This window comes from Pinus tabuliformis, chromosome 8 (genome assembly GCF_031772625.1).
Source record: "Pinus tabuliformis cultivar Carrire ecotype Pingquan chromosome 8, CPIR1, whole genome shotgun sequence".
In the NCBI taxonomy this organism is placed as follows: domain Eukaryota; kingdom Viridiplantae; phylum Streptophyta; class Pinopsida; order Pinales; family Pinaceae; genus Pinus; species Pinus tabuliformis.
The window spans coordinates 1,547,539,791-1,547,552,298 of NC_142294.1; positions in this window are offsets into that span (position 1 = coordinate 1,547,539,791).

Sequence of the window (12,508 nt, forward strand, 5' to 3'; positions counted from 1 at the left end):
GATGGCTGAAATACATCCCCAAACAGCAGCACCAACACAAGGGCAGCAAGAGACACCCTTGAGGAGAAATGAAAGTGCTTCTCCATGCACACCACAAGGAGGAAATTCAAGTGCTTCTTCAAGTATTTGTACCCCAAATGAAAGAGGTAAGAAGTTCAGAAATTTAAGTGACATTTAGGAACAAGAAGCAGCAAATGAAGGTATGAACTCTTTGTTTGCTTTATATTGTCATGTTGATGACCATGTTCATTTCGAAGAAGCAATTAAATATAGGAAATGGATAGAAGCTATGGATGAGGAGATCAATGCCATAGAAAGAAACAAGACATGTGATTTAGTTGAACTACCAAAAGGAAAAGAAGTCAATGGAGTTAAATGGGTTTACAAGACCAAGAGTAATGTTGAACGCAAAATAGAAAGACACAAGGCAAGACTTGTTGTCAAAGGATATAAGCAGCAGTATGGGAGAGACTATGAGGAAACTTTTGCATCACTTGCTAGAATGGAAACCGTGAGAGCAGTGTTGTTTATAGCAGCACAAAACAAGTAGAAAGTTTACCAAATGGACGTGAAGTCAACATTTCTAAATGGAGTGTTAATGGAAGAGGTTTACATTGAACAACCTCTAGGCTATGAAAAGAAAGGCCAAGAACACAAAGTGTGCAGATTGAAGAACGCTCTTTATGGGCTGAAGCAAGCACCAAGAGCGTGGTACAGTAGGATAGATTCTTATCTATTGGAAAATGGATTTGAAAAATGTGAGGGAGAACCCACCCTCTACATCAAAGAAAAATATGGTAAATTACTAATTGTTGTGTTATATGTTGATGATGTTATTTTCACAGGTAATGATGATTATCTTATTGAAAATTTCAAAACAGTCATGAAAGGAGAATTTGAAATGACTGACATGGGTTTGCTGAGATACTTCTTAGGAATAGAAGTAGAACAAAATGGAAATGGGACTTTTATTTCACAAGCGAAATATGTTAATGAAGTGTTGGAAAGATTTAACATGTAGGAGAGCAAGGCAACAATCACTGCCACAGTGATGGGATTAAAACTCAGCAAAGAGGACAACATCAAGGATTTTGATCCTAGTTTGTACAAGAGCATAGTTGGCAGCCTCATGTATTTGACTGCAACTAGGTCGGATATAATGTATGTTGTTAGTTTGATTTCCAGATTCATGGAGAGGCCAAAAGAAGCACATTGGCAGGCAGCAAAAAGGATTCTGAGGTATGTTAAAAGTACTAAAAGGTTTGGCATTTTATATACTGCTTCGGAATGTTCATATTTAATTGAATACACTAATAGTGATTGGGCTGGAAATGTAGATGATCGGAAAAGCACATTCGGTTATGTTTTTTACATGGGTTCAGGAGCCATTTCATGGGCTTCTAAAAAACAACCTATTGTAGCATTGTCTACAATAGAGGCAGAATATGTGGCAGCTATAGCAGCATCATGTCAAGCAATTTGGATGAGAAGGATGTTAAGGAGTTTACGCTAAGAGCAAGCAAAAGGAACTGTGATTTTTTGTGACAATAGCTCAGCTATTGCATTATCCAAGAATGTTGTGTTTCATAAGAGAACGAAACACATTGACACAAAGTTTCATTACATCAGGGAATTGGTAAACAATGGAGAAATTGTTTTACAACACTGCAAAACTCAGGAGCAGGTTGTGGATATTTTGACCAAACCATTGGGGCAGAAAAGTTTTGAATTTTTGAGGAAATGTTTGGGTATGACTGATAACCCAGCAGTTGAAATTAAAGGGGAGTGTTGAAATGTATTTTCAACTAAAATGTTTTTCAGAAAACTGCCATGGGAGTTCCCCGCACTGCCTTTCATGGAGAGTGGTATTTCTCGAGGGAGCAACGCACATATTCAATCGCTGACACGTGCCCTCAGTGGTTTTGCAAAGTCAACCTTCCCCGGCGCGTAAAGTTCAGCAAAAAGGGTTGTGCGATATTGATTGATAGCTGTCCGATTATTTTCAGGTAGATCTACGGTTAAGGCAGCGACGTCACATGTTTTTTTGGTTATCGAAATGACCTCCGATATTAGCGTTCAGAAATTCAAATCTCTGAATAGATTTTCCGTGTGATCTGGTTAAAACAAAATTAATTTATCGCCATATGATGTAATTAATGAATATTTACTGTGATTGGTAAATATAGGTGAAGTTTTAATTTTATTATTATTATTTTTACATAGTAGTATGGCACAAGTAAAAAAACGTATTGTCATGTTTTTTTTTACGACACAAGTGAAACAAAATGTAACAAAATGTTATGCCCTGTTTTTTTGAGGATGTAATGCAAAAGGGAAATAATAACAAAATGTTATGCCCTGTTTTTTTGAGGATGTAATGCAAAAGGGAAATAAGCAGCTGAGCGCGAATAAAAAAAAAAATTATACACACATCAGTGTTAATTTTTGGTGCAGAGACAGAGTTTTTGTAAAGTCACAGCAGTGCAAAGTAAGAAGGAACAAAGAAATGTATTTTCAGTAGAGACAGAGCATTTTTTTTGTAATGCACAGCAGTGCAGAGACAGAGTGAAAATTTTTTTTTGGGACTGCATCTGAAGAGTTCTTGGTGAAATCCCTCTCTGAGAGGAAGAATTTTGTAATAGCTATCTTATTAATGAAAACAAGTTTCTTTTTTAAGTGTTTGCTGAAACTCTGTCTTCAGCAAAAACAATTTTTGTTGTTCCTTTGTGTTAAGAAAGCATTTTTTCTTTTGTTCATTTTGTTTGGAATTATCAGAAATTCCCAACACTAGTTACAATTTAGTTATTATTTTTTTGGATTTAGAATCAAATTAGTAAATTTTCTAAATTAGTAACTATGATTTTTAAGATAAAAATTATAGATTTTATAGAGATGCTGTGATTTTTCCAATCTGATATTATAAAAAAATTTACAGTATACTAAAACCCTCCAATATTAATAAACTTTTCAAACTTATAACTAAAATCCCCAAAATAAAAATTATGAAATAGAAATTATAAATTCCATAAAAATACTGACTATTCCAACAAAAACATACAACCTCACTATGCCACAGGGCCTTGCTAGTCTTCCCTTTAGTTCTGTGCCGTGATGAACTGATTGATTCTATATATAATATCTCTATTCAACGCGATCGAAAATATTTGAATCGATTTCCTTACCATCCACCAAAAAATATTTAAAGCATTTTCTTTGATGCCAGCACATGTTCAATAGTTGAAGAATCACACCTCTGTTATCAACTATATCCATGATTCTGGGCGGCATATAAAGTATTTGTATTTTCTGTGTTGTCGGAACAGGTTCAACCATGAGAATGCCACGTCGGTTATCTACGATTCTGGTCGTCATATAAAGTGAGGCTCGACAATTTTGGTCTCCTGGTCTGAGATCTTTATTTATAAAATTTTGTTGTCTGCATTTATCGGATGAGCCAAGCCAGCTGTAACTAGTGACTATGCAGTGTATCATTGCTTTAGATCAAGAAGGACAAATATCTGTTTTGTCCATGGTGGTTAGTATGTTAACAAAACAATATACTGTTTGATTTGTTTTCTGTGCCTGCAATACTTTGTAATATTGTTCAGCACTTTCTAAACATGCTCTAAGACAATATCTATTCAATAGTTATCGAGATATGCACGGAAGATAATGCTGCTTCATTTGTTTCCCGTGTCTGTGATACTTCATAATATTTGTCAGCACTTTATGTGATAAACAATATCTATTCAATAGTTATCGAGATATGCTCGGAATTCTTGTGAAACTTATCCATAAAAACACTCGACATCAGGGTTTGCTCAGATTGTTCTACGATCAATAGAAAGTGAACAGCTGACACCCATCATAAAATCATTTTCTCATTGGCATATCATTTTCTAAAAACCTTCCATTTTTGTATTTGTGGTTTGTTCCATTAAGTCGATTACTTGCGCCTCAAGTCAAATGTGTTATCTATATATATAACAAAATTTTATATTTTTTAAAATTTATTTTTGGTAGTTTTTTATTTTTATATATTAAATATAAATTTTGTGTCATTATATACTACTCATCTAGATTCATTTTAACTGAAAGAGGGATCAAATTTCTAGTGTAAAATTTGAAGAAAAGTTTGCACCTTACAACTTTGATTTCTCTTGGAGCTTGATAGATCTGGAGTTAAAATAGATTAGGCTGATTTAATTATTAGTTTTATTTTTTTTAGTTTAATTGTTATTTTTATGTAATTTCAATAAGTGAAATTTTTTAATTAATAATTTATTTTTTAATTTTTATGTAATTTCACTGATTCAAAAAGTTTAAATAACATAATATAACATACAATATCTCTTCACAAATTATTTATCAAATTACAAATTAAACTTTAAGATTAAATCTCTTTTCTAAATACTTATTAAATTTTATCAAATTATTTTTAACAAGACATTGTAAATTATTATTGATCAATTGCAAAGAAATGCAAATTTTACCAAACCTATTTAAAATTTATCACACACATGACTTGTTTTCTAACCTAATAAAGTCTCACAACATAGTACCCACAATTTCAAATTATTGATAAACTTAACAAATTTGTAATATAGAGTGACACAACTTTTACAAAAATCCAATGTTGTACTCCTAATTCGTTAGGGTTTCTTGGAGATCCCATTGAACTCTTGAAATATAAAACGAAAGGTCAAACAGATGTATATATTATTAATATATACATTATATAAATAGAACGAATCACGCGACTTATCCTAATTATATCTATTATTTGCGTGGTTTAACGTAGTACTAGAACTGTTGCAGTGTGCCTTTCTCGTCAATTTTGACGAGTTCTAAGATCGGTCCAGTCTACGCCCACGGAAAATAACCATACACGTGATATGTGTGTTAGTGTGCTGTCTCAGCTCTGCCATTGCTCAGACCTGTCATTCTGCCATCGTTCAACCCCAAGGAAAATGCTAACCATACACGTGATATGTGTGTTAGTGTGCTCTCTCAGCTTTGCCATTGCTCAGACCTGTCATTCTGCCATCGTTCAACCCCAAGGAAAATGCTATTTCCACCACTATAGGATCATTAATGCTCTCTTACATGCGCGGGAGATAGATTTTTATAACACGCGCAGGGGTAACGCGCCGTTTTTATTTTTATTATCTAGTTATAAACGTCTATCTCCCGCGCATGTAAAAACGCATTAATGATCCTATAGTGGTGGAAATAGCATTTTCCCAACCCTAACACGCCTATTCTGAAAAGTAGTGGCCATTCCAACATGCAACCACGCCAACATGTTTAGGTTCAACCCTAACACGCTTATCCTGAAAAGTAGTGGCCATCCCAACATGCAACCACGCCGACATGTTTAGGAAACCCTAATTGCAGTTCAATTGGCTTCGGAGTTGCAGGCGTTTTGTCGTTCTTGACCAAAGATTCGATGGCAAACCTCTAGATTTGCATACGTCGCCTCCTGGCGTGACGGTTAGATGTGCTGGAGAATATAGCAATTATAGGACAAGCAACAATATCACACTCAACGGGGATTAATGTATTCTTTTACACCGTGTGTAAGCCTTTAATTCCAGTCACAGGGTGATCTTTTTTGAAGTGGGAAAAAAATGCTGGTATTATAAGTGAATAACCAGTACATTGGTTTATAATAGTAGTTTCATCCAATCATATCATTTAGATATAAGTTTTAGCTAGAAGGCTTCATGTGATATCCACATAAGATCTTTATAATAATATATATGTTGCTTACCATATATATATGTTTATATGCTGCTTTAAACATAGTAAGGAAAACCAAAACTCAGTAAGACAAAAATGATTGTAAATATAGCAAGGGTAGCCAGATCAAGAGAGTAGACCCTTTTAGGAGAAGGGAAGGAACCCAACATTATGTGAACAGCCCTTCAACACTAGCATGATATGTAGACCATTTTGAGTAGTAATTCCAAGCTTGGACATAGGGTCCGCACGGTAGAGTTGAGTGCCTTGGATATGTGTTGAATGGAAATCTCATGGAATGTGCTCATGAGATAGCTGATGTTTTTTAGCCAGCCTCGTAAGTGTGTTTGTTCTATGAAGGATTTTCCCAGCACATAGTTAATAATGGATTATGAATCTCCATATATGTGAAGAGTAAAGATGTTTAAGAAGTTTGGAAACCACAACATTTTCTAATGTACTACCCCTCCCTAATGAATCTTATATTGTTAGTCATATTCAACAATGATCCAACAGCAGCCCGACTGTTCTGTGCCATAGAAGTACCCAGCTAAGTAGGATATGTGTTGGGTAGATGCACCCCCTGAGTTCCTATATGGCCCAAGTTAAATAGACAAAAGTGGTGTCACCCAGATTAAAATGTTGTTAACAATTTTGTCTACATTGAGATGTTGTTAACAATTCTGTCTACATTGAGAGGGATCCCCTCAAATATAATAAAGTTCCTAGATTGTAGAGGTAATTTATAGTGCCAGAAAATTTGTAGAGGTGAGCTGGTTCATTAGAGATGAATTGTATTGTCCCTAATAGATTTATTTGCGGCTTCAATTCTTTATTGAGATGAATTGTACTGTCCCTAATATATTTATTTGCGGCTTCAATTCTTTATCGAGTTTTATATTGTTGACTTTTGCTCAATCTATAACATAATGGAGACGAACCATTGTGCCAAAGATACTTGCTTATAGATCCAATTTTAGCAAAAGTGTTGGGTGACAGTGGACACCATTATTGGCATGTTTTTCTTCTTGTTGATGTATATCTGACAATACATGAGTTTGAGTTCAAGGACAATACTGCACAACAATTGAGTTTGAGTTCAGATTCTCTAGAACCGCCATTTCTAGATATTTCATTGCTCTCCAAATGGACAAAAATATCCCTCAGGGATATTAGCAAGCAACAACAGTCGCTGCCTGTAAATGTCAATGTGAACAGCCTGCAGACGTCTAAGTCTAGTGTTGTGGACCACACACAAAAACTAAAATGGGGCTTGCTCATGAGTCAACCATCCCACTAGAAATATCTGATACATCCAAGTTGACTTGGTCATTCTAATAAGCATAACATTTTTTGCTATGGGAGCATTTGTCTCACAGAATAATTTTTGTAGCAGAAAGGTGATGTAGCAATGACATGTTCAGAATAAAGATAAGAGAAGTTTTCCTCTTTAGTTTGAAGTTTCTTGCTTTGTGAAAATACACCAAGAAGCATTTTTACACTTTTAATGTGTCAAAAACATCACACCCATTTTTATGACTTCCAATGGTACACTTGATGGTTGAAAGTTGACAACATTATATATTATGGCACAAAAGATTTCAAAGTCTTGGTACAATTTTCCCACATTCAAATATTGTATGTTCTCTTGAAGTAAACTACATTAGTCCTTGAATATCTTAGTTTTTAGTACTATTGAGAATGCGGGATTAGATATAATTTGAAGTTGGTAAGTTCTGTGGTTTTTGTAGACTTATTCACTAAAATAGATGACAAGAAATGAAATTGTCTAGAAGAGAGTTGTTCCTCTTAATATTATAAATCAGTGTAAAAAATTACATTGGAGATATCAGTAATAAATGACTTAGTGAATAAATTGAACTCAAGATAATTTGGCTAAACTTAACTAACTATGACACTTGTATGGATGAGTATGTCACCTATTAGGTGGTTGGAATTAGACTCTAACACTCCACCTTAATTTCAACCACATAAAAATTCAATTAAGAGGCCTGTTGGTCTATGTCTTCGCTGGACTTACAATTTAAAAAAATTGGCTTCAACTACATTTACTTTTCTTTTTTCTCTTCTTCCAAATCTTGTAGCCTCTAAATTGTTTAAACATTTTCTTCTTGTTTTATCCTTAAAAACTTAGTTTCTTTATTTGTTGGTGTAGGTATTCCATTATTTGAGGCTCTCTAAGCATGTCCTAGACTTCTTCATAAATCGACGTTGTCATATGTAATCTTTTGTTGTGTGATCTTCATCATCTATTTTTTGCAACATAGGTTTATAATAAAAAAAATATTTCTTTAGGACTCCACGTCAAAATTTCATTGATGTTCTTATCATCCAACATGTCTTCAACATGCATTTCTACAGCTTCTATGCAGACTTTGTCAAGGCATGTGTTGTAAGCCATGCTTCAAGGAAATTTATCTCTTCTTCATAATCGTTCTATGTACCTTCACACTGGAAATCAATGTTAGAATTAAAAATATTTGCAGAACCAAATTGATTATGTTCCTTCTGCTCTGCAATGAGAGCTTTCTCATGTTACGCTTCATTCTTTGTGTTTGCCTTTGCCTCTATCTCTATTTTCTTTGCCTCTATCTCTATATCTGTCTTTGTCTCTTCCACTTCTATACCAACTTGCGCTGCTCCAGACATGTTGTCTTCCTCTCGGTTTTCAGATTCAAGTGGGATTATCTTACCAAATAGCATCATCTCAATATGATGTCTTTGTTGCATCATCTACAACCATTCATATTTAGTCAACAAGTCTTCATCAAAGTTTACATAAACGATATTAATTGTTGCATTTACCATAACATTGGTTGCTTCAATGGCAGCTTTACTATCATCATCAGCGAGCATTGTTGCTGGATTCACCAAATTTTCATCAGCAAGCTTTGTTGTTGGATTCACCAAATCGTCTTCAAGAAGTTTTGTTGCTAGAATCAAAAAAATTTCATCCACTTGTGGTTGTGCACAGTGGGGTTCACGAGCATAGTGGGATTACGTGCTCCTTCTCTGCTGCTTCTGAAAATTCATCACTCATCAACCACTTGTGGTTGAACATAGTGGGATTACTCCCCTTTACACAAAATCTGCTCTAAGGGTATCACAAGCTTCCTTAGTTGTCTTTGCTTCATTCATTCTAGTCGTTGCTTTGACTTTCTTAGCCTCTTGGCTTTTCCCATTTGTTGAGTGCGGGATCACTATGGCTCAACAAGCAAAACAAATTGCAAACATTGCAACTACCTGCAATAAAAAACATTGCTACTACTTAGCTTTCACAAACAAACGAGTCTACAAATGCTCTATAAAAAGCTTGCTTCCAAAAATTCTCTATTAAAATAAAACTTTTACAAAACTTTCACAAGAATATCACAAAGCCCACAAATAATTTGAAAAAAACTTTATAGTTTTTTTTTTTAAATTTTCTATTCTTTTATCCTGGAAAAAAAAATCCTTTTTTAAAAACCTTACCAAAGCATTTCAACAAACTCCTTCCTTTTTTAAAAATACATAAGGGACTTCCAAACCTTTTTTAAAAAAGCTTTTTAAATAAACTTTTTAAAATATAAGACATTCAAAATACCATGAGCCTTATAATATATTAGGATGAGCCTTTCAACATGGATTCAAAATACCATGAGCCTTGTAACATATTACGATGAGCCCTGTAATTCCTTACGAATAAAGTACTTTATATTGGACTTCGGCTCCTAGTGCTCCAACTTTGACCCAGGGAAAACTATTTAAACTTTTAACCTAAACCTTGCGCTCGCTTTTATTTGGGAAATGCCGTCAGCGCTCATTTCGACGGAGGTGGGTTGTGGTGAAACACAAAAACTGTCAATGTCAATTCACCTGCTCCTCTGAGCATGGACGTGTTACCCAAAATTATAAAATATAAAATTACGTCGTCTTTTTGAACAGAGGGAATCAGTCTTGGCTCTCATTGGCTTCTTGATGTTTGCTCCTTTCGAGGAGGAGTCTTATGCAGGCCAGGCTCTGATACTGTGATAAGAAATAAAAATATGAAGCAGAAAGGCCGTAGTCTTTAACACGACTTTTTGAAAGCCTTTCCGGCGATTTTTTCCGGTGAAAATTCGGCAGTAATTTATTGAAATCGAAGTTTGATAACTAGTTTCTGCACAATGAAAGCGTCCCAGGGGTTTTTCAGGGTGCTGAATCCGAATATGCAGTTAAAAAACCATTTTAACTGCAACAAATCATGATTTCATCGCAATTTCTTCCGCCGGATTCCGTCACCGGAATCTCAAAAAATCGCATTATAGACAACTCCAGCAGAAAGTTGCTCATATGAGTGTTAGGAATTAGTTAAAAAGATTATATTAGAGACATTAGTGATAAACCATTGCAGTGAGACTAAATTAAATTCAAGATAATTAGTAAACTCAATTAATTATGACACTTGGATGGACAGTTATGACACCTATCATGTGGTTGGAATTAGATTCTCCAACATGAGAGACTTTTGAGTGATTTGTTTGCAATCCCTTTGCTAAAAGTTCAAGTTAGAATATGTTTTTTTTTGAGTTGGGTTTTCCATAATTTGAGTAGCAAGGTTTGTCTATTGGGTATTCCATAATTGGAAGTTAAGTCAACCTAGTTTTCCAGTGAAAACTTCGAAATTGAACAAAAATTTGTTTGAAGTTGCTTATATTTTTTTTAAAGTAAGTTGAATGTATTGTAAATTTGTGCATTTTTGGTTGAAACCAACCCTCTTCATTTTCTAAGCTTGATCTATTAATAAAATGGTTAGAATTACAAAGTTATTAGAGTTGTTAAATACTTTAATACACTCCATTGTTCATGATACAGTTAAAAATGACAAAGCCACTCTCTCCAATATTCAACTCCAGTGAGATGAAATACAAAAACAGAGTCATCATTCTAAATTTGTTATTGTTTAGAACAATTCTCTATTTGAATTTGAGACACACTCCCATCAACAACCACAATTTAATCAAATTAGCGAGGTTGAGGTTGATTCCCATTAAGTGCCCATTTCAGGAGGAAACTTGCATGAAGATGAAAATATTCACGTTGCACTTCCCAAGCCCATCAGGAGACATTGGGAAGAACTTATTAGCAAGAATGATCTAGGTGGATATTTGAACACCCAAAAATTGAGTGTCTCAAAATCCTTGTAAATGGATCCATTGTGTAGTTCTTAAAATTCTGAATCAAATGCAACTTGAATGGGCTCAAACAGAGTCTGTATGAGAAAGTTATTGCAGATCAAAGTTCAGGCCAACACAAGCAAAAAGTGAAAGGGGAAAGTTTCACTATCATGTGGTAGTTCATACTACTGATGTCAGCACCATGACATGGTTGTCATTGATTGGTCATGGCAAGACGAATCAGGGGAAGTAATTTGGCCGCTAACATCATCAATGACTAGGTAGTATGATTTTGAGGTGGCCCAATCATATGCTGCCACGTGGGTCAATCAGTGGGCGCCACATGGTCCTATGTGAGGCCACCATGTGGCCTTATATTTTGTGCCAAAAATTGATTGGATGAGCCGATCTCCGCAAGGCTCAAATCTATGGCCTCTCATCCATCAAGCGCACACCCTACTATTATGCCATAAGTGTCGCTTGTATATTAATGTGCACCGCTTATATTTATTGTTAATTGAATTGTGGTTTGGCATTAAAACATCGAACTAGAGGGCAAGCTTGATCGGCCCGACATTCGGTTCTATGTATTCCATGCGATTGAAGTCAACAGAGAAGGTGCGTGAGATAGTTGTTAACACCAAAGCGCAGTTGAGGCTGTATGACATGACACTTGACCCATGGTAGAGGCAGAAGTCCAACAAACCAATAGGTTTATTAAGTGGGTAACGGTAATGGGTTATGTGGTGGCATGTGACTGGAGGCAAGGCCGAGAGGTGGTGCCAACCGCCAACACTCTGACCACCAATGTGAGCAGCATCGCTGGTCGACCTATGGTCTTTAATTTTTTTATTTAAATATAAAACCAACCAATGTAACCAATGACAGAAAGCCCTATTCAAATCCATGAACTACAGGGTACCAAACTAGCGCGCCACCATTAGGCCACAGGCCCATTTTGTTGAACATTTTGTGGAGCAGAGCCTTTTGTAGAGCACTTTGCAAACTATTTTTAAAAAAGGGGGAAAAAGGAGGATAACCTGGTCATCTTAAGTCCTTTCTGAGCACAAGAAGAGCCTAGACAAGGGTTTTGACTCTTCTAGACATCATGGAAATGTTAGTTTTGTAGTTTGAGGTTTTCATATGGATGTTTTGAGAAAGTCATCCTTAGAGGCATAATGCTATCTAACCTGTTTCCTCCAGTGAAAAGATGGATAATTTGTTGTACGCAAGTGTAAAGGATTTCCTTTTTGTGCAGGTTTTGTAACTAGTGGTCTTTGTACCCGTGCATGCAGAACTAGAGGTTTTTCCATTCTATTTTTTTACATGCGCTATTTGAGATGAGAATTCTAGAGTGAGGACCTAGAGGACTTGAGCGAAACATAATCGAGTTTATACTCAAATGACTCAAACTTTTGCAAGGAATTCATTCGTGGATGTTCATTTTCTCATTTGAGTGATTGATTTTCAGGCGGTTAGAATGGGGTTTTGAGTTAAGACCTGTTTGTCACTTTGTTTGGAAGTGTTCATGGTTACAAATTTTGGTCAGAGATCCATGAGACCATTTCGATGATGATTGAGTATGTTTTGAATCCAAGCAACGGATTCTA